Source organism: Lagopus leucura, unplaced genomic scaffold (genome assembly GCF_019238085.1).
Source record: "Lagopus leucura isolate 7727_CA_CO unplaced genomic scaffold, USGS_WTPT01 Super-Scaffold_1, whole genome shotgun sequence".
NCBI lineage: Eukaryota > Metazoa > Chordata > Aves > Galliformes > Phasianidae > Lagopus > Lagopus leucura.
The window spans coordinates 19,569,872-19,589,903 of record NW_024962250.1 but is presented as its reverse complement, the minus strand read 5'-3'; the positions used below and the strand labels follow the sequence as shown (position 1 = coordinate 19,589,903).

The 20,032-nt window shown below is 39.3% G+C and overlaps 1 long non-coding RNA gene across 1 annotated transcript; it reads right to left on the bottom strand.

The window, feature by feature from the left end:
* Positions 1–3,378: 3,378 nt before the first annotated feature.
* Positions 3,379–4,811, bottom strand: LOC122180321. Its single transcript, XR_006179011.1, has 3 exons — positions 4,752–4,811; positions 4,598–4,669; positions 3,379–4,000 (listed from the first exon to the last, which is right to left on the bottom strand). It is a non-coding gene; the product is annotated as an uncharacterized LOC122180321 (long non-coding RNA).
* Between the last annotated feature and the right edge of the window lie 15,221 nt (positions 4,812–20,032).

The following is a 20,032-nucleotide window of genomic DNA, read 5'->3' as shown; positions in this document are numbered from 1 at the left end:
AAAGAAAATAATTCTATGGCACAGTAAAACAGGCATTATTTGAGGACAGTGTCTAAGCACCACTTTTAAGCCCCCCCCCCCCAAAAAAAAATATCTCTCTTTGGAATGCTTAACATTTCTGTTTAGCACCTTGCACAAGGGACGTAGCAAAACACTGGATCATGTGTTACTGTGCAGTTCTGCAATGTGTGCATGATTGGTTTCTTTGCTGCAAAATCCCCTGAGCAGGGAGTGATTCACCTCTAGGAGGCTAATTTCTTAGAGTTAAGTGTAAGATTTTAATAAATAAACCCAAAAGTGAAGTACCCTTTTGAACAGCCCTCATGTCAGCAGGTAATATCAGTAATTTAGGAAACTCAAACCATTCACCATTCCAGTACCAATCACAACAATACATTGGATAGATTTTTGCTTTTTAAAATACATAAGCTATCTCTTGTTTTAATTAAGGCTTTGCAGTATTACTGAATAATTTGAACCCCAGAATACTGGAGATATGTTATTTAAAGGAGAAGCAGTCAAATATACTTCCAATTGATTACAAGTAATTTGCAGCAACAAAAACAAACAAAAACCATTTTCTACTGCAACACCATCCTCTCCTGGATGAGGATATGGAGAGAGGACTTTGAAAAAGTCCCTAGAAAAATTCCCTTACAGGTATTTTTCCCTTCCCTGTTAAAAATAAACATTTCTCCTCACCCTTCCTGTTAAGACTTTCTTCAGGTTTTGTAGCTTTGTCAGACTCTGTCCTCCGATTTTAGTTGTGCATGAGCCCATGTAATCCTCACAATTGTTTGCTATCTCCAGGCGTGCCAGAAAGTAGCTGAAAAATCCATAGCCAGTCAACCTATCCAGAAATACTATCCATACATTGTCTTTGCTTCCAGCATTGCTTTAGCCCAGACAGCTGATTCTTATGGCTGGGAATAGGATTTGCTGTCCTGATAGAGAATCTATGCCACCCAAGAGCAGTGAGAGCAATTCAAGCTGTCTCCAAGGGATGACTTTTCTCGTCACTACTTGCTAGGATAAGTGGACTTTATTTCTCCTGACTTTAAGGGAGAGCTTAATGGAAGTCAGATGGGAGTATGTATTGTAGAAAGTCTGATGATGGAAAGAGAAATTAAAAAAGAACAACAACAAAATTAAAAAAACAAACAAACAAACAAACACATACTTAAACAACTACCTCTATAGTATCTTCTAATGAAACTACGCCTTGTCACGGACAGAACACTTAGAAGTAACAAAGAAAAGAATAGGCATTGTTTAAAGCTATTATTTATAAATCATCTAAATTTTTAAAGGTTAATTAGTGTAATTTATCCATTTTAATTATTAAAAAGAGTTATTCACAAACAATAAATGCAAGAGTTCAATCTATTTTATTTCCACAGTTGATTCATCCACATCTGTTTAGCTTTTTATGACCATCTAATTGATTTGTAGAATTCTGTCCAGTACAGATGGGCTACTGCTCATGACTATTTTCATACCATTTATATTATTGTTGCTTTGATTTTTATTCAAGGCCAAACAGAGGAGAACAGGAGTGCAATGTTCACCTAAACATAACAATGACATTAAATTTCTATTTGGCTCTGAGACAAGAATAGATTTGCAGAGACAATCCACTATGAATACAAATAAGTTGTTTATACCTAAGTATAATAAGAGTTCTTACTTAATTATGACCTATTTTACCAGTTCTACGCTATGCTCTCTTATTACTAAGTTTTGTAGCAACAGCCAGGCTAAATCAATTGTCACAGACTCATTTGACTGAAAACCAGGATTACACTCCTACTAGTGAAAGAATAAGATCCCCGTCTCTGTAGCCTGCTCTGTACCTGTGGTAAGCCTGCACATAAACCTACAAGGATGCCTCATGTAGCTGTACAGGTATACACTATTGTAATGCCGTAATGCGACAACATGATGGAAAGTACAGCAGAGTGGCACAATCCTAGGCTGCAGCAAATGAGAACAAGCCCAAATGCAGCAGCCATGAATGCAGAAGCAAAGGAAGAAAAACTGCTTACCTTTAGAAGGCAGGGATCTTTAGTGAGATGTCCTCACTTCCAATGCCACCTCTTAAATGAGGCCTGGGAAGGGCTGTACCCTGGCTCCACCCCTTCTTGTCTCTCAGGTTCATTCAGAAGAAGCTCATTGTATGCAGGTGAACTCCCCTGGGTTGGCTCTGCCTTCCCACTAGGTGCTCAATCACCATTTCAGGCTGTGACTTAGTATTTCCACTACAGCTATTTTGTATACAGTTCATACATGCAGGTTTTTGCATGCAACTGATACCCTCCCCTTTCTTTTGAATTGTCAGAATGATCAGGAGCTGCCTAGGTGTTCTCCACTGTACATTCCTCTTTCTTGTGGAAGCACATGACATGAGCAAGGATTCTACAAGCCAAGCCCTGCCCTGCAAAACTAGCTCTTGCTGTGGTTTGCATTTGGGGGTCTTCTGGATGTATAAGGGAGAAGCTTGAATAAGCTGCATTTTAAGTGTCTTTAGACATAAGGGATTGTTTTTAACCATAGACCACATATTGTCCAACTCATTCAATGAATGAAGAAAGCATCCTTATTCACTCAGTAATCCCAATCCTGTAATAGGTAGTCAATAGTTCATGCATGTCAACAGCCAATACTAGTTAATCTGAAGAAAGCACGTAAATTTTTAAGGGCCACAGGCTTCTGTTGCCAAGAGGGTACAGTGAAGCAAGTTCAAATCCTGAGCCCTTTCAAGAAAGCTTTATGAAATTAAACAAGTTGCACGGGTAATTGGCTTGTGTATGTGCCAACTTCTCAGAATTTGTTGTCACCAAAGCAGCCAAATAAAGGAGCTCCTCACCACAGCTGGAAAGCCCATATGACAGAAGTATTTCTTACATTTTTGAATCAGAGGTTCTTCTTTAGAGAGGTCACTATCAAAACTAACCATTTTGTATGCCTCAAATAACAAAGGAGGAAAAACACTACAAAGCTGAGATGTTTTGGAACACTGAATCAACCAGAATTCTAAAAGGTGCTGAGACCAATTTGCTTCTTACCTACAGACAGCAGGTGTTGATCCACCCTCACATTGAGTGAAGCATCAGTTCAAAACCTATACTCAGAGGAAGTGCTTCACTTCTGCTTTGATTTTACAGCAATAACACACAATGAGCAAATCATTCTGACCTGCGAATTCTGCTTTAATATAGATCTGTATGTGCAAACGTTATTGTACTGTCTTTTATCTATGTTAAAACATGCACCGCATACATCTAGCCTAATTAATAGGTAAGCAAGCAGCAGAGAATGAGAAAAATTAGTACAGCAAAGGTGAAAGGGTATTTCAAATGTAATTTGAGAAAAGGCAGAGTCAACAAGAGACAAAATAAGCTTGTTCCAGATGGCAGAACAACAGAAGAGAAGATACTTAGCCAGCAGATGCAGCCACAATGATAGGGAAGAGACCAAAATGATGCAGCCTAAGCCAAAGGAGAACACCATGGTCCAGCTTCACATGGATGCCACAGGCAAGCAGATGAAAACAAAGGAGCAGCAGTTTGATGAGGTAAACCAGTACTGGTTATAGGACTGTAGCAGCAGCTAGGCCATTGGTCACACAGATCAGATGTCTAAACGGTATCTTGTCACTAAATACATAGCAAGCAGTTTCCATGCAGGAAAGCACTATTCGTCTGTGGGAACATCTCAGTTCAAAGGTGTTTCTGATGACTCAGGGTTCTACTTGCAGTAGCAGCAGGTCTCAGGAACAGCCTTTCTCTCAGTTAATACCAATATCAAGTCTTACAACCAGAATACAGGATTTTGAAGAACCTAAGGAAGGAATCAGCTTCATAATCTAAGCTTTACGGAGACCATTATGGTTACTTCTGTAACTATCGTAATTTAGTCAGTTACAAAACATTTATAAAATCTCTTCAGTCATTCAGATGCTGCTGCACAGGAACTGTGAATTTTGCCTCATTGCCTACTCCTGAAGAATAGATTTAGTACAGCATTAGAAAAATAGGTTTACCAGCTTTAACACATCAAAAATAAACATACACCTAAACAAAAACAAACATACCTTTATGCCTAGAGCCCCCTTCCACCATCCAGCACCCCTCACCATATCCCAGCATACCCTCTGTGACCACAGCTGCTGTGATTTATTTTAGTCACTCCCATGCATGGCGATCCAGCTGTGTAGCCACAGCTACCACACCCGCTCATTCTCCCTTGCTGTGATTGCTGCTCTCATCTTTCCCTCTTTGGCCATGCTTTTGGTGGTCTTCCCATTATTTAGTGCTTTGACTGTGTGAAAAAGTCTGGTGGTCTTTTGTTATGGTGACATAGATATCTCCATTTTACAGCAAGTTGCCTTGGTTTTGTGTATGGTTCTGCAGTCAAGGAGTAGCAGCAAAGGGAGCAGGGAAAAAAACCACAAAGAATTCCCTTAAATGAATACAAACTTTTAAATTCTGGAAGAAAAGATGTTCTTGTGTTTAGTGCTGTTGAGATTTAGCAGAGACAAATCCTGTTCCCAGCACACCCACAATTTACCAGTGAGTCTCTGTACAAATTGTTTGACCTTTCCATGCTTCATCCTTCAGCTCCGTGTTGGTAAATGGGAATCACAAAGCTTTTCTGTCTCACAAGGTTGCTGTGATGATACATCAAGATGTGTTCAAGGATGTGTTTGGGTCCTTCAGCACTTAAAATTGTGCTACAACATCTAGCATTACCTAGAATAAGCAAGCATTCTAGTAGAACTGTTTTAATAATTCTGCAGAATGAAAAATGCCTGAGAGAAGCAAAAAAGAAAAAATATGTGCTTTAAATACCAGTGTTTATTTCTCTGAAATAATGTTTCCAAATTGAAAAGAATAAAGGAATGCAGAAAATATTGAAAAGTCATGAATCAATTTCAATCAATTTTAATTCCAGTATAAGAGGAAGTAATGCCACTTGTCGAAAACAAAGCAATCATTTCTGACAGCTAAATTTGCAAGACTTACTGCTGTCTGGAGAGAGGTAAAGCTAGATGCTTCTACCTCTGCATTAATTGACTTTCAGCACTATTTGATTTATTCTAATGAAGTTTCTCCATCTCCTGCAACTCCCACTTTTCTTACTTTCAAGAAGCATTTCCATTCAAAGAAATTTCTTTTATTTCTTTTATTTTCTCTAGATTTTAACTTAAAAAAAAAAAGCAAAAGTAGATATTTCGTATGATTCCATATTCTTATGAAGTGAGAAATTGATTTAGAGTTGTTACGTGTATAATCAATGGATATTAAGATGTTATAATCACAAAAAAAGAACTAGAGAGTTAGGCAAAGTAGACTAAGATAACAAGAGAGAATAAATGAAGGGCTTACCCATATGCTAGGCTCACACACAGAAAACACCAGAAGAAGAGATCTCCAGACAAGATCCTTGCCCACTGGTAGCCAGCTCTTAAATAGGTCTAGGAGCCAGGCTCCACCCCTTCCAGCAGCACAGGTGAATTGCCTTCACCTGTGCTCCTCTGGCTGACTCATGGCTCGCCTCAGGTGATCAATCAGAGGTTCATGCCATGACTCAGCAGTTCCCATACATTATGGAATTTTGGTTGACAGATGGCAGCAGAGGGGCAGACTGACAAAACTGCATCTGGCATGGGAGTGCATATGGAATACACACTGAATTTCTCCAGGCGGAAAAAATGTCACCCACAGCCATTCATCAGTGCCTGCTGAACATTTATGGGGAACAGCCAGTGGATGTGAGCACAGTGAGGCAGCGGGTGGTGCACTTCAGCAGAGGCAACAGCAACAGTGGGTCACCTCCACTGGTGCAGATTTTTACGAGTATGGCATGCAGGCTCTTGTTCATCACTTGTGAAAATGCATAGCTAATGGTTGTGACTAAGTCAAAAAACAGTGCTCTGTAGCTGTGCATTTTCTTTATCAAATAGTGTTATTGTGCTCTTTGTATTTGTTATCGTTTCCATGGAAATGCATAGAAAGAATTACTTTCAGAGCAACCTACATGGATCCGCAATATTGGCTCAGTGGAGACATGATGACTTTGTTAAGGACGACTTGAAGCTCCCAGTCTGCTGCTGAGTGCCACTCAGAGTGGGGTGGACAGCCAATCTCCTTAACGATGACCTGTGCTCCTTTAGTAGAGACATACAAGATATTGATGCATCCCTTTCCAAGACAGAAGCACTCTTAAAACACAGCTAGCCAGCCCACAAGGAGCCAGGAAATTCCTTGCTTGTCCACATTCAGCATGGGGAAATCCCAAAGGTAATGGCAGTAGGAAAGCCTGAGAATTCAGCTGGAAATGCCAAAGCTAAACAAAAAATAAAACTAAACAAAACCAACCAACCAAACAATAACTCTTAATTCATTTAAAAATACTTAATTAATAATCTATTTAATTTCATTTTAAAATTCCATTCCTCTAGATTATACATCAGCAGAAGATCCCAGTCAGTAAATTTAAAGATTTTAAGAGAAATTCAGTTACTCTATTCAAACAAGTGGATATAGATTTAGCTCTGCCTTTTGTACAGAATATGTTTTACACGTTTCTTCATTCACAGGAGGAAAAATATCTTGATCCACCAACGTGCCCAACACTTGTAATTCCTTGCAGTGCAATAAAGGAGGTTGCAAAGACTCTGTGCATCATTAAAGACTCATAGGAGTGGGTCTACCCTTTGTTACGCATGTTGAGACTGAGATCACTGTAACAAGGAACTTTTACAGCATTTAAAATACTGAGAAACAAGTATTTCATCTTAGATTTCACCTCCGATGTTCATAATTGCCAGTTAACTAATAGTTCCCTCCAAAGAGAGTCCACAAAGCAGAAGTATATTTTCAGACATTCAAGAGCCTGTCAACGTGACACCCAGTCTTCCAGGCAAATTCATTAGGCCAGAATTAAATACTTACTTTGAGGAAAATATAGGAAGAGAAACTTCATCCTTTGTCAACCACACTTTTGTTAACCTAGACTTTGCCACATTTGCAGCATGTCAAAACTGGTGCTTTCCTCAGCCATTGAGGCACCAAGAATGCATACTCATTGTTAATAAGTAGTTTCCGCTTGCATGTGACAAAACAGCTAGCTGGCTAGTCAGCCTCAGTCAGTGTCTATTTATGGCAAAATGTCAAAAAAGAATGTCCTGCATTTGTGGCTCAACAATAATGAACATGGCTAAATCTGAAAATTAACAAAGGAAAGTGAACAGCTTTTTAAATTCTGAAGAACATTAGATTCTGGTGTCCTTTTTGTTCCAATTGTTTTGGCTTAACCCTGTGAAAAGACCACCTGTTGGGCTGCCATTTTGGGATTGTATTAAATGCAGTGATTGCATGAAAGAACACTTTCCAAAATAACCTAGTATTATTATTCACTTATTTTATAGTAAATCTGCATTGAAAACCCACAGGAAAGTGTAAGGCTTTTTTTCCTAAGTGAAATTTAAAGCTGCAAGTTCTCTATAAATGCGCTTTTTTGCAGATGCATGATTTTATAGTGACAATCATGATACTTTAAAAGGAGCTCAATTAAACCTTTTATGCAGCAATAAGTTCCTGTATAATAGAAAACTACCCTTCTGAAGTAATAAATATAAGGGGAATGAGACTCTAAGTTATACATAGCTGAGAATCTGTGATGACTAAATTACCAAGGGCTACTTGCAAACAATTTAACTAAAATATTTATTTTTCTCCCAGATCAAATTTGAGAATTTCAGTGATACCAATTATTTTTAATGTCTATGGCAATGTTCTTGGATTTTTTTTTTTCAAAAGAGCACACTGAATGGCCCTAGAATTTTAGAATTTTGAAAAAGTTCACCATAAACCATTATTAAACTTTTACATGAAAATTTGAAAACTACATTCGTTTTCTAAAGTGTTTGTTTGTTCCTTTTGTTAATGGAAGATACTGAATCAGTTAAGTGATGATGATTATTTGCATCACAAAATCGGGAAATGTTGCCTCATTTAAAAAGACCAAAACTTAAACCCCAAAACGTCATTTGTCGCTTATAAACATCGAATCCTCCGATCACTCGTTTTTAAGTTCAAACAGATGAACTCATTCACACATTTTAATTTCCTGTAGAACATACAACCTCCCACATGATTCCATTAAACTCACCCTTTAATGTGTTAACAAAGCAAATACTTTCCACGAGTGTTAACTTCTATTGAAAACCAACATTAATAATGTTTGAATTAGAAAGGAACAAAGGAACAAAGATGTTTTCCTAAATGTTTTCTTTTTACACACTCCTGATGAGTTCTGAAATTATCTACATAATCTTCCATACATTATTTTTTCTTAAAAATAAACATCCACATAAGCTTTTTGGCATGCATTTTATTTAACAGAACTAGCAATGAGCTTTCTTTCTGTCTGTGCAACAGAATATGCACTTTCACCTTACAGTATTCAGCACATAATTCCAGAATCATTATAAGGATTTTACCTGGGAAAGGATTTCAAAATTGGAACTGGGTTGCCCGGGTAATTTAAGTGATAGTAACAACAGAAATCTGCGTGGAAAATCAGTCGTATTTCCATCCGCCTTCACTACTGTCGCTCACAAAAGTTAAAGCTGAAGCTCAGGAGTTTTGCATATTTTTCATCCTCAGAAATGTCAAAACAGTTGCAGACTGCAAAATGAGTCCTATATTTATTGTCATACCTGAGAGAACTTATGTATTTTATCTAAACAGAAATGTAGCTTAGCACTACCACTAATTTCAAAAGTTAAGAAGCGATTTTAAATACATCGCTATAGGCTAAAATGACTCTTATGAAACAATGGTTTGGTTAGGCAAACAAAACTGCTAGCCAAGAAGATATTTGCATGTGGAGTGAACTGTTTCCTATTTGAGAGGAAAATGAGTTTATATGTGACTGCTGGTTCAGTGAGGGAAAAAAGGTGAAGTGGAACAATGTACGAGTATAAATTAATGTCTAGGTTTATTGTTCACTGTAGCATAAAGAGTATGTATGTACTACACACAGCCATTGTGCCAGGGAATTACGGAAATGTAGGCTAGCAAACAAGAATGACTTATGTCTGAATAAAAATATGTAACTTTGGGAGAGACGCAGTGTGTTTGGAACCCTGAGGGTTAATGAGAGGTAAGCTGGTGAAGGGGGAGATGAGATAAGGGAAATAACAGAAGCTGAATAGATGAAAGAAGTGATTCAGTGGGAAGCATTGTTGATCACAGCTAGGTGTCAGAAACAAACTAGACAAACGGGAACTGCTTTAACATTGGCAAGAAAATAATAATAATAAAAAAGAACGTACACCACGTACTAAAAAGAAAAAAGAAAATAAGAAATAATAAAAGGCTTTCAGGCTTTCTTTGGACCGTCAGTGAAAAATAATGCAAGCAAGGAGGAAATAAAGCACTGAAATGGAATCCTCTCTAAAGGTATCTTGCGGAAAGGGGCTCACTGTCTCATCCTTTTCACATCGATTATTTAATTTTGCATTCTCTCTGTCTATCTTGAGGTACACTTTACACAGGTTACTTCTTTTTTTTTTGTTCATTTATGTAGTTTACACTGGCAGAAGAACAGTCAGAACAGAAGAAATTTAGGCATGAATTAAATTGTCTGGGTGTCCTTCACCAGCTTTTTTTTTTTTTTTTTTTTTTTTTTTGCCTGAAGTTTGAATTGTTCTCAAAGATTGAGTGGGATTCTTATTCATGAGTCTGACAGGGAACTTCAGTTCTTACAGTCCCTTCACTTTCTGTTCCTCTTATATAATCTTCTTACAGAGGAATTACTTCTGAAGCATCCGGATTTCTGTATGCCTATAATATGTGGGATACAGTTAATTGAACTTTATTACCAATTTATCTATATTTTACTTTAGGAAAATTGACTATTTGTAACCTCGTATTTTTCCACTTAAAAGAACTGCACCAGGATGCTACTAACAGAGTATTTAAAAACCCCCAAATGGTATTTGCTTCTTAGTGCCAGGGACATTCCAGTTACTACCTACGTCTTATGTTTACACCCATCCCCCATGAATTCCTAAGACAGTTTCTCTTATATTAAGCTTCCCTCTGGTGCCCATAGCAACACATCTAGTACTGAAATGTTCCTGCAGGATTTGCAGGAGTCCTTTCATAACAGGATGCTGATTCTACAGATACTGCATGCGTGGCTACTTGTATCAGAAACATAGTCTGAGTGAGTTGTTGGTCCTCGTTGAAAGGCAGTTCAGCTGCCCACTGACTGTCCTCACCGTCATCACTGATAACACATATTACATACATTCCAGTTGCTGTTTTTCTGTCCTACAGCAGCAATAGCTTTTTTTTTTTTTTTTTTTCAGATGACTTAATTGTGAAAAAATATCACACACAGTAATGGGGTTTTGATTTTAACATGATTCTGCTGTGGTTTTTTTCCCTCATTTCTCCTTCTGCAGGTGCATTGATGGGTAAATGTTTTTCTGCCCTCTGTCTTATGGCTCAGGAGCCAGTTTCTGTTCTTGAGAGCATTGGTGTAAAGGGGTCAAAAAGTATGCCTGTTTAATAACCAGACTGGGATATGTTTGGGCTTTTCTCCAGGAGACAATATAGTAAAAGTTTGTGCAGAAGGGTCCTGGGATCCTGGTAGGCCTCAAACCTTCATGGGAAGGTCACACACTGTTGCTGTTCTCCTCTCTCTGTGTGCATTGGGGTAGAGTAGGTTCAACACCAAGTAGCTACATTCCTAGAAGCACAGCATCTCAGACCCATGAGAGGTTGCCACCCTTTTACCTGTGCTGTGCCACTGAAGGTGAGAAAGAGCTTCAAGCAGCCCTCCAGACCCCCCCCCCAGCAGCCTTGCTTCCAGCAGGATGCTCTCTCCTTAGCAGTGGGAGCTGAGCTTTCTCCAGGCCTCTTGCAGTGTGAGGGGTGGTAAGGAAAGTTCAGGGCTTCCCCCAGAGCACACTGTGAGCCTCTCAACCCCCATTCCACATCATTGGGCTGGAGAGGGAAAAGGCTGCTCCCAGGCACCTGAGCCCTGCTGGCTGTCAGGACCAGTAGCGGATGTGATTTGGGCTAGAAAAGAAAGGTGTGCTGTTTGACAGTACTTTGTTCATTTTGAACACAACATATCATTTAAATTCTGTGTCGTGCCATGCTGCATGCTAGGGAATGTACTCTAGGATTTTTTTACAGCTATAAAAGTTCAGTAAATGGAGACTTCCCTGCAGGACTCAGCTATTAAATCTTCACTGGAAAGTGGGAGCCATGTCCATTATAAAAATTACATTCTGGTGAGACTAATCACGTCTTTGCACTGCTAAAGTATGATTGAATTCAGATGTTAGTCGCATAAATATTTGGCAGTTATACATTGTATAGAACAAATGCTGCAATTTGACGGAGTTAAGTAACCCCTTATCTCTGACGTTATCTCAAGGACATGAAAATATCTGGGACATGGGTGAAGAGAGAAAGAAGAAAGAACATTTGGCAGGTTAAGGCAAAAAGAATCCCTTCTCTTACTATTACTGAGCAAGAAAATAATTCACCTGACCACAGCAGACTAAGGTGTGCTCCCTGCCCAGAGAGATGAATGTAAAACAAACAAAAGTTTGAAGCCTTTGCACAGAAAATATAAAAAGAATAGTAAGAGTTCACACAGCCCCGTAGGTGCCCTGAGTGATGTTGGGTTCTGGGAAAGGAGTCAGGGGCAGATGTTGGGGCAGAAGGTAAAGCCCTGAGCAGGAAAACAAGCCCTGAGAAAAGGGTGAGTGTGAAACTCATGGGGGAGATGGGTGATGAAGACTCTTCCCGCTGGTGGGCATTGACACAGTCCTTTCAGAGCCATCCCACCAGTATAGAGAGAAGACATACAATCAGTGTGCGAGGGGCAACACTGACCTATTTGTTCCTTGAAGTTTTCACACAAGCAATGAAAAAGTATAATTCTTAATATCTCTAATTGTTTGACTTTACAGCTTTTTTAAAGAAAAAGTTCTTTATGCATCTTCACTTTTCAAAGAGCTGTGAAAGAAAATCTATTAGACGATCTTATTTTATCTAATTCTTATCTAGTGCCATTCTTCATTTCCAGTATTTCCTCCATGATTACCAATGATTAACTCTTTATTTGGCCACTGCTATTCCAGTTCAGACAAAACTAAGGTCTCAGAAAAATACTTTTGCTTTGGGGATGGCACAAAGCTTATTGCATGTAGCCCACATGACAGTTATATCCACTCTTCTGAGAGCACTGCTTACTCAGAAAAAAGCAAAACTTGGGGTACTTGCATGTGTGTTGTAGGAAAGGAGGGCTGCAACGGAAGGAAAAGAGAAATTTGCTGCCCAACTTGAATCTAGCAGGAATTCTTTGATCATCTGTGCTGCTACATTATTATTTCTGCATGTGAGGGGATAACAATACCACTTTTGGGATAGAAGCACTACCCAAACATGATAAATATGGTGGCCTCTCCTCACACTGGGAACAAGGGCTTGAAGTGAGAGAGATCAACAAATCTGGGCCAGAGTGTTTGGTTAAGAGCACAAGGGCTAGAGACAAAAAAGTATTATTACAATTGATTTATAATAACTTTATCTCAGGTTTTCATCCTGCTTTGTTTGTTTATTAGTTTGGTACTCTCCTTTATATCTTATTACTAGGGAGAAATTATTTAATGCAAAGGAATTCTGATGTTGCACAAATCTTCAAGAAGAAAAAACGACAATTTTTCTTGTTGTGGGTCTTAAATAGAAACTTCAGTCTGAAAGAATTATTTACCTTCCATTTCTTAAGAAAGCATTTCTTGAGGAGATGCATTAATCCCATGAAGTTAATAAATAATATTCTGTACTGAACGTTCTGTGATTTGTCTAAGATGTGTGGCATGGTTCATTGTTATTAATTTTGTTTTAAACTTGTGCAAATCTTCTGGTTCAGAGGTAATTTAAATTAGTGTAAAAACTTTTCAAGACAGTTGCTTCCTGAAGTTTTAGAAACTCTCTGCAAAGGGTTGCAACAGAATTTTTCTCAAGATAATCTATAATTTTAATAATAAATTGCATCCAAAGCTGTCTGTGTGCATGTGAGTGAAATGCCTCGTTTATTAAAAAAAACAAAACAAAAACCACCAAGTGCAAGAACGACCTACTTAAAGAGCAAAACTGCATAACTTGGGGCTTTCAGGATTGCTCTCTATGATAAATCTTGTCCAGTTTCTTAACCCACCTTAGCAGTCAGTTTTTCTTCAGTGGAGATTGCAGTACACTTTGAAAAGTTGCCTTGCTACCTGTGGGTGCTACTGGGGGAAATCCTGGGATTTTGTTCAGCTATTGTTCCCTTTTAAAAAATCTCTGTTACTGGTCCGTATCAATATTTACCAAGCCAAGAAATACCATTCCTCATCAAAACACTTTGCATAGTTGGATCCTGTTATAAATATTGAACATTTTCTTGAAACAGTGAAAAATCACAACTGCTGATCCCATGAAGCGCTTTTTTATTTTATATATTAGAAAGGCAGCAATCAAGTATCAGATATAGAAATGCTGAGAATGAAGCCTAGTTAATTTAATATGAGCAATGACTTTCATATTCCTGTTCATATTCTGTAAACGCTACTCAAATTAGTTGCTCGTAATCCCGTTTAACTAAAGCTCCCCATTTCATCCCTCTAATCTTTCCTCATAAATAAATCCTTCCAACTTCTCAGTGATGTCTTCTATCCTCCCTGGAATTCCTCTCTATTTTTCTACATATTTTGAATATAAAGAAGGGCTCAGGGTAAATGCAGGAATTGGGAAACAACTCCGTCAGCATTGTGCTAAATCCATAACTAAAAAGGGTTAAAGTTAATGTATTTAAGCTACAACATCGAGTCCACATGATCATGCATGACAACAGAAGTATTTATAATTACAACGATTATCTTACCTCTCAAATGGTCAGACTTAGAGTGTATAATTGTACAGATTTTTTTTCAATAATAAAGACAGGGAGGGCATTTCCAAGACAGAGCAAATTTCTCAACTGTGGAAAGAGATTTATTGCTAAAGGATTTCAAGAGAATTTGGGGCTTCACATGACAGCCCCTCTCCTCTCTCTCCTCACTGTAATGAGGATCCCTCTGGATAAGTGCAGCCGGAATGGGGTGAGGTTCCTCGCGGTGGTGGCCGCTGCATGCAGCACTGAGCACTCAGGACAATGCTCAGCAGCACCAGCAGCTGCCAATAACATTTGCAAAACATTTTTGTGCACTTTTACTGAAATGATTAAATAACACAGTGGAGCTGAAAGAAACATGCGCGTTCCTTCCAGTAGGCACTAACTGACTGCAAACAAAGCTTGCCTATGTAAATTTTATTACTTGAATATCTATGTAACTATGACATAAAAACAGCTGCATAGAAAATCCATGTTAAGTGCCAAAGTGTAGCATTAGATGGAAACACCACAAATTACAACTACACAACTATAAACATGTTTTGTTATCTCCCTGACCTAAGGTGAATGTAATTTTGGTATAGGCACAGTTTAAAGGCAAGAACACAATAATTGCTACTTGTTTATTAACAGAGAGCATAGTCCACATTCTGACTGAATTCTGTTTTTAACAAGTCATCTGGAAAACTGTCACTTCTTTTGCCACTGACAAGTACAAACTTGGCTACAGGACTCCTCCATGCAAAGGGACCTCACAGAGAACCAGCTGTTCCCACCTCACAGTTTGTGATCTGAAGAGCTCCCACTGGGCACAAGTCCTCAACACCTCTGCCTGACACAAATGAACTTCTAAAAGCATTTTTGTTTTGCTTTTCCACTGTTACTATTATTTTTTTTTTCTGTCAAGCCAGTGATGTTATGGAATTAATCCAAACTGGTTAACTTGTGAAAATGCACTGATTTCTTTCTAAAGAGTACGTACGAAGCACATATGCATGTGTACCTTGCCCCCCCACACACCTGCACAAGTGCACGCACACACATTTACATGAGTAGATTAACTGCATCTAAAAATCAATTACTTATTTGTATGCACACGTGTTATTAAGATTTATGAAGCCCTTGCATAGATTTAACCACAGGTTCTACTTATGTTACTAAAAATTTCAATCCGGGTATGGCCCCAAGGCTCTCCATCCCAGCGCTGTTTACCTACACACCATGAGCATGCGATACTCGTTACTATATGTTGTATACAGGTGTCGGGGGAAGAATGTATACAGACGCAGGCAGGTATGTATCTGTATATGGCCATCATACATTATTTATAAAAGGAGTTTATTGCATATACAAACAATTATTATTATAAACATGCAATTATATATCCATATTTATGTGTATATATAGATTTTTTTTTTTTGTCCTTAATGGAAAACTTGAACTGCCAGCAGCCATGTCAGAACTCAGATGGTTAACATTCACTTCTTGCTGTTTTATTGCATATTACTGTGCGCTCCTGAGCAGCAGGAGCAGATTCAGGCAATTACAATCAAGTCAGGGCACACGCCGTGGCTGAGCAACACGATCATGATGAGGATACTGATGAGGCACTTATCGAAAACCCCACATCATCCACACTCATCAGCCACAACATGTCACCCCAAATGAGGCATCAGCTGCCTTCAAATGGCTCATTGCACACTGTTTACAGCTTTCTTTGGACCCACTTTTGATTTTGCGGTCAGGACTTAGTTCAAACAGCAGCTGACTGGCACTGGCAAGCCTCGGGATGCAGCTCCATTGCCTTCCTGGGAGTCAGACGTGTTTTGACATGGGGCCTGACCGGCGGGAGGGAGAGGTCCTGGCTCAATCCCCCTGGCATTGGCCCCTTGGGGATGTAAGTTGTTGCATAAGCTGCTGCAGCTTGGAAATCAGGTGGAGGCAGTGGAGAAGGGGGGCAAACAAGAAAACAGTCCCAAAGCACTTGCTGCTATTTTTTATTTCCTGCCTCTGAGGGCAATCTTAAGAAATTGCTGGCAATAGGAATTTGGGCAGGAACATTTCTGACCAGATCCCTGTCCTGTCTGGAGCCTTTCAAGCCACTTTGAGCAGAGGGGGCCTTACAGTGGGATGAAAATCCCCTGTATTTGAAGTCTTTGCTTGAGAATTGCATTAACCTGGGCAGAAAACTTTTCCTGGGCTGGAAGCCTTAACCCATTACTTGCGGGGGTACGGGAGAACCTTTATTTCTTTTTTGGTTTAGTAGTTATGCACAAAGCAAGCAAACAATTTAAAGAAAAATAATCAGCAAGCCAGAGTGATGGGTATCAGCCTCTGCTAGAATATGTCCAGAGAGACTCAAAACACAATCCCAAATGGGAGGAATGAGTGAGTGGATCCCCTGCAGAGTTGATGGGCATCATTAAGAGGGGTTCAAGGACTTGATGAAGGGACAAGACTACATCCAGATCCTCAACTGAAGCTGAGTGCAGGGAGCGCTGTGGTGGTGCTGGGTTCCTGGACTGGAGAGTGGCCAGGACTGAATGGGTACAGAGTTCTTCCCCTGCAGCACTGCCTGGGAACAGGTACTACCAAATCAGATTAAAACTGATTTGTTGTGACAAATAAAAGTTTTCTAATGAGAAAGTACCACGTCATGGAGCCCCTGACGCTGCCAAACTGAGTAGAAGGACCTCGGGTTGCACAGCACTCTGGTGTGAAAATGAGCACCAAACAATTATGTCAATCTGTGCCAGCAAAGAAGAAAACACCTTTAATTTGCTTTGCTACTCTTCCTTCTTTGTCTGGTACTATCTTGTGAAAATAATGTAATAATTTATGATGCTATCAAATACCAAAATTCCCAGGTGGCTGGCTTCTACAATAGTTAGTATTCTTATCTTACACATGCACAAGCTTCTGAACTGAAAGCTGAGGTTTTTCACCCAGTCTTACACTGCCATCTCAGGTCCAGGAAGGTCCTTCCTGCTCCGTACTCTCACTAAGATTTTATGTTAAATGGAGGAAACGTATTTCAAAAATAAATATAAAAATGCCAAATGCACAGTCTCAAGAGAGAGAGAAATTAATTTGCGTAAGTCGTTTATTGGTTGTAATTACTAAACACTTTCTTTCTTCCCGAGGGCTAGAAAACATTGTATACAATTCCTAAACCTTTTAGTTTCTTCAGAATAGCTTTAATTTGTTGTTAGGGCTTCTATCACCCCATCCTCTGTGCGGTACTCAGAGATACGAGCAGGGGAAGGAGGTAAGGAGCGTGCAAGGATTAGGATGGAAAGGCAGAAAGATCCCTGAAAACTGCTCGTCCAAAATACAACTGAGCTCCTCGTGCATAGCGTTGAGAAGACACTGAGCTCCGTGTGAATGATGCTAGATGGAACTGAAGCACCAGTGGTAAAACATCCTAATTACAAACCTGCGGCGCGAATGGAATAATGGTCAGAGCTGCAGCGCTGGGAGCTGCGTAAAAAGGAGTGGAAGTTTGTGCATTTTTCTGTCTGTATCCTGGATTGAAGTGCGTGCGTGCATGTGTGTGTGTAAAGAACTGTTTTTCGGTCATCATCTTACGCTCTTTGTGATGCACATTCTAATTTAGGCAAAAGGGATGCATCTTTCAAATGCAGATCATGTTTGCATTAGAAGAGCAATGAGAACACTTGTCACTTTCAGAACATTTATGTGCTAGAAGTACTGTTAGCAGAAGAGCAGTTTAGATAAATTCAAGACTTTTTTTTTGCTGATCACAAACATTAAGCTTCACACCTGAAACCCTCAACCCCCTGCTGTGCTCTAATCCTAGCACCATTCACCCTTAGAGACTCAGAGTGCTGTGCCACTGCTCTCAAACATTTGATTGCCCTTACTTTGAATGCCACCACCTGCAAAAATGCCTTTTTATTCCCTTTGAGCCTCTTGAGAAGGAAGTAAAAATGATAATTCATGACAAACATTAATTAATTGTTTACAAGATGATCTTTTCTTTTCCTAACTTCTGTTCAGCAGACATGTTGAGCTGCAAGACTCCACGCTTGATGCCAGAGCTTGTCAAGAGGTCTGCATTGTTGTTTATCACTCAGGCATAGGATAGACTGCAGGTCATTGTTTCTCCAGTTCAAGTAGCACTGTCTAGCTCTTGTTTGAAGAATGGAAGCGACATGCATGAGTTCCCGCGTATAAAAGAACTACCGGTTCTAAGAAGGAACAGGGATTTAGCTTCTAATGCAGAGTAAATAAACATTTTTCACCATCTCTTGCTCCATGTGATTTCTGAAAGGTCAAGAGGTGCCATTACAGTATTTTAAAAGCTTCAAATTATGTTTAAATAACGTATCACTAAACTCGGAGGAATCTTATCAGAATTTAAGAACCTATTGTCGTTGTTTTAGTTCTTGAATTCATCACCAGAGGAAGACGTGTTTTGAAAGGAATGTGCTGTTGTTAGGAAGGCTGAGCTTCCTTGAAGCCGGGACACAGCGTCTCCTGCGAGTTAAAGGGAAAAACGCCCTGACAGCTCAGACTTGATTTAATCGAGTCTTTAAATTCAATAATTAATTCCACTAAGGATGTTGTGCCGTGCTAGTGCCTGACCTGAGTGTCCCGATGTCGGACTAAACAAGAGCAAGACATCCCATTTAAAGCAACACAACCAAAGCACTGCAACTTGGGCAGCAACATTTATCCTCCAAATTACACTTAGGCAGCTAAAGATAAGCAAACGGGTTTGCAGAGAAACGGAGCTGCCACAACCCTGAGGAAATAACCAGAAACAGTGGTGAGCGGCACCATTGCAAATCAGACTGTGTTTTATCTGCATACACATGCATGCATGCTGGCATGTTTGCTCACATTGCCCCATCCCTCCTGCAATAAAACTGCTCCAAGAACTTTAAATGAAGTCTAGCAAAAATGTAAAGAGAGCAAAAGGTCTTACTTGCAGGAAGCATACAGTGATACAGCTTCACGGAGAACTCAGGCTTCCACATTCCAAATTAGGAGCCCTTAGATCACGCCTGCGAGGCTAAAAATCAATGCTATATTTTCTGAGTTAATGCTAAGGGTTGCACTTAGCAGACATGGAGACTAATAAGGTATGCAGAAGGAGTAAAAGCAGTGCACAAAAAATTCAGGCCTTCATCTTGGCGACGATCCAGCACAATGATGTTTCAACCAGATTTTGAAAAAAAAAAAAATCAATAACATCTGTGGTATAATGGTTAATTAAAGAAGCTCTTCAGCAGAGCTCAAGATGAGAGGCTCGGCCTGAAATTCAGACAGCTGAAGCTTGATTATCAGGAAAGAATGCTTTTTTAGCTATGAGTGGATAGGCCAAAAGCTGCAATGTGTGGAAATGGGGGGAAAATTGCTTTTATTTTAACTTTCTTTAAGTAATCAATACATGGTTTTCACCTGCATTAGGAGCTGTTTATAGTAAAATCCTGTTTCTATAGATGTATAGAAACTTAATCCACTGCCTTTGGAATCTATAGATTTAAAAACAACAGTAAAGGTAGGCATGTTGGCTGCTTATTCCTAATTCACAAATTCTCCACCTTCCCCCTTGCCAGCTCCTCCAGGTGCATCTTACCTACAAAACCCACTACATGGCAGACCCCTCAGGCTACATTCTTCTTTCATTTAATTTTTAAGATCTAAACCTTTCAAGATTTGGTGCAGAAACAACTGAATAAGAGATTGCATATGAAAGTATAATACCTTAGGTAACCGCATAGTTCTCCTGTCAATCTCTCCATCTATTTATCCTGTTCATTCTATTTGCTATCCAAAACTGCAAATGCACAGACCGATAGGCAGAATGTATTCTCTAATTGCTTGCATGACACAGAGCAGAGGTTTGCAGCTGTTAATTTCCATGCACTTTCCATATCTCAGGGATGGGAAGGAAGACACATAGTTAAATATATAAAATAATATCTCCATCCTGATTTCAAGATTTCACATGACAGAAAATCTACTCCAACCCTGGGCAAGTTGTTCTGAAACTTAATTACTATCACCATAAGACTAGCTTATTTTCAGTCTGATT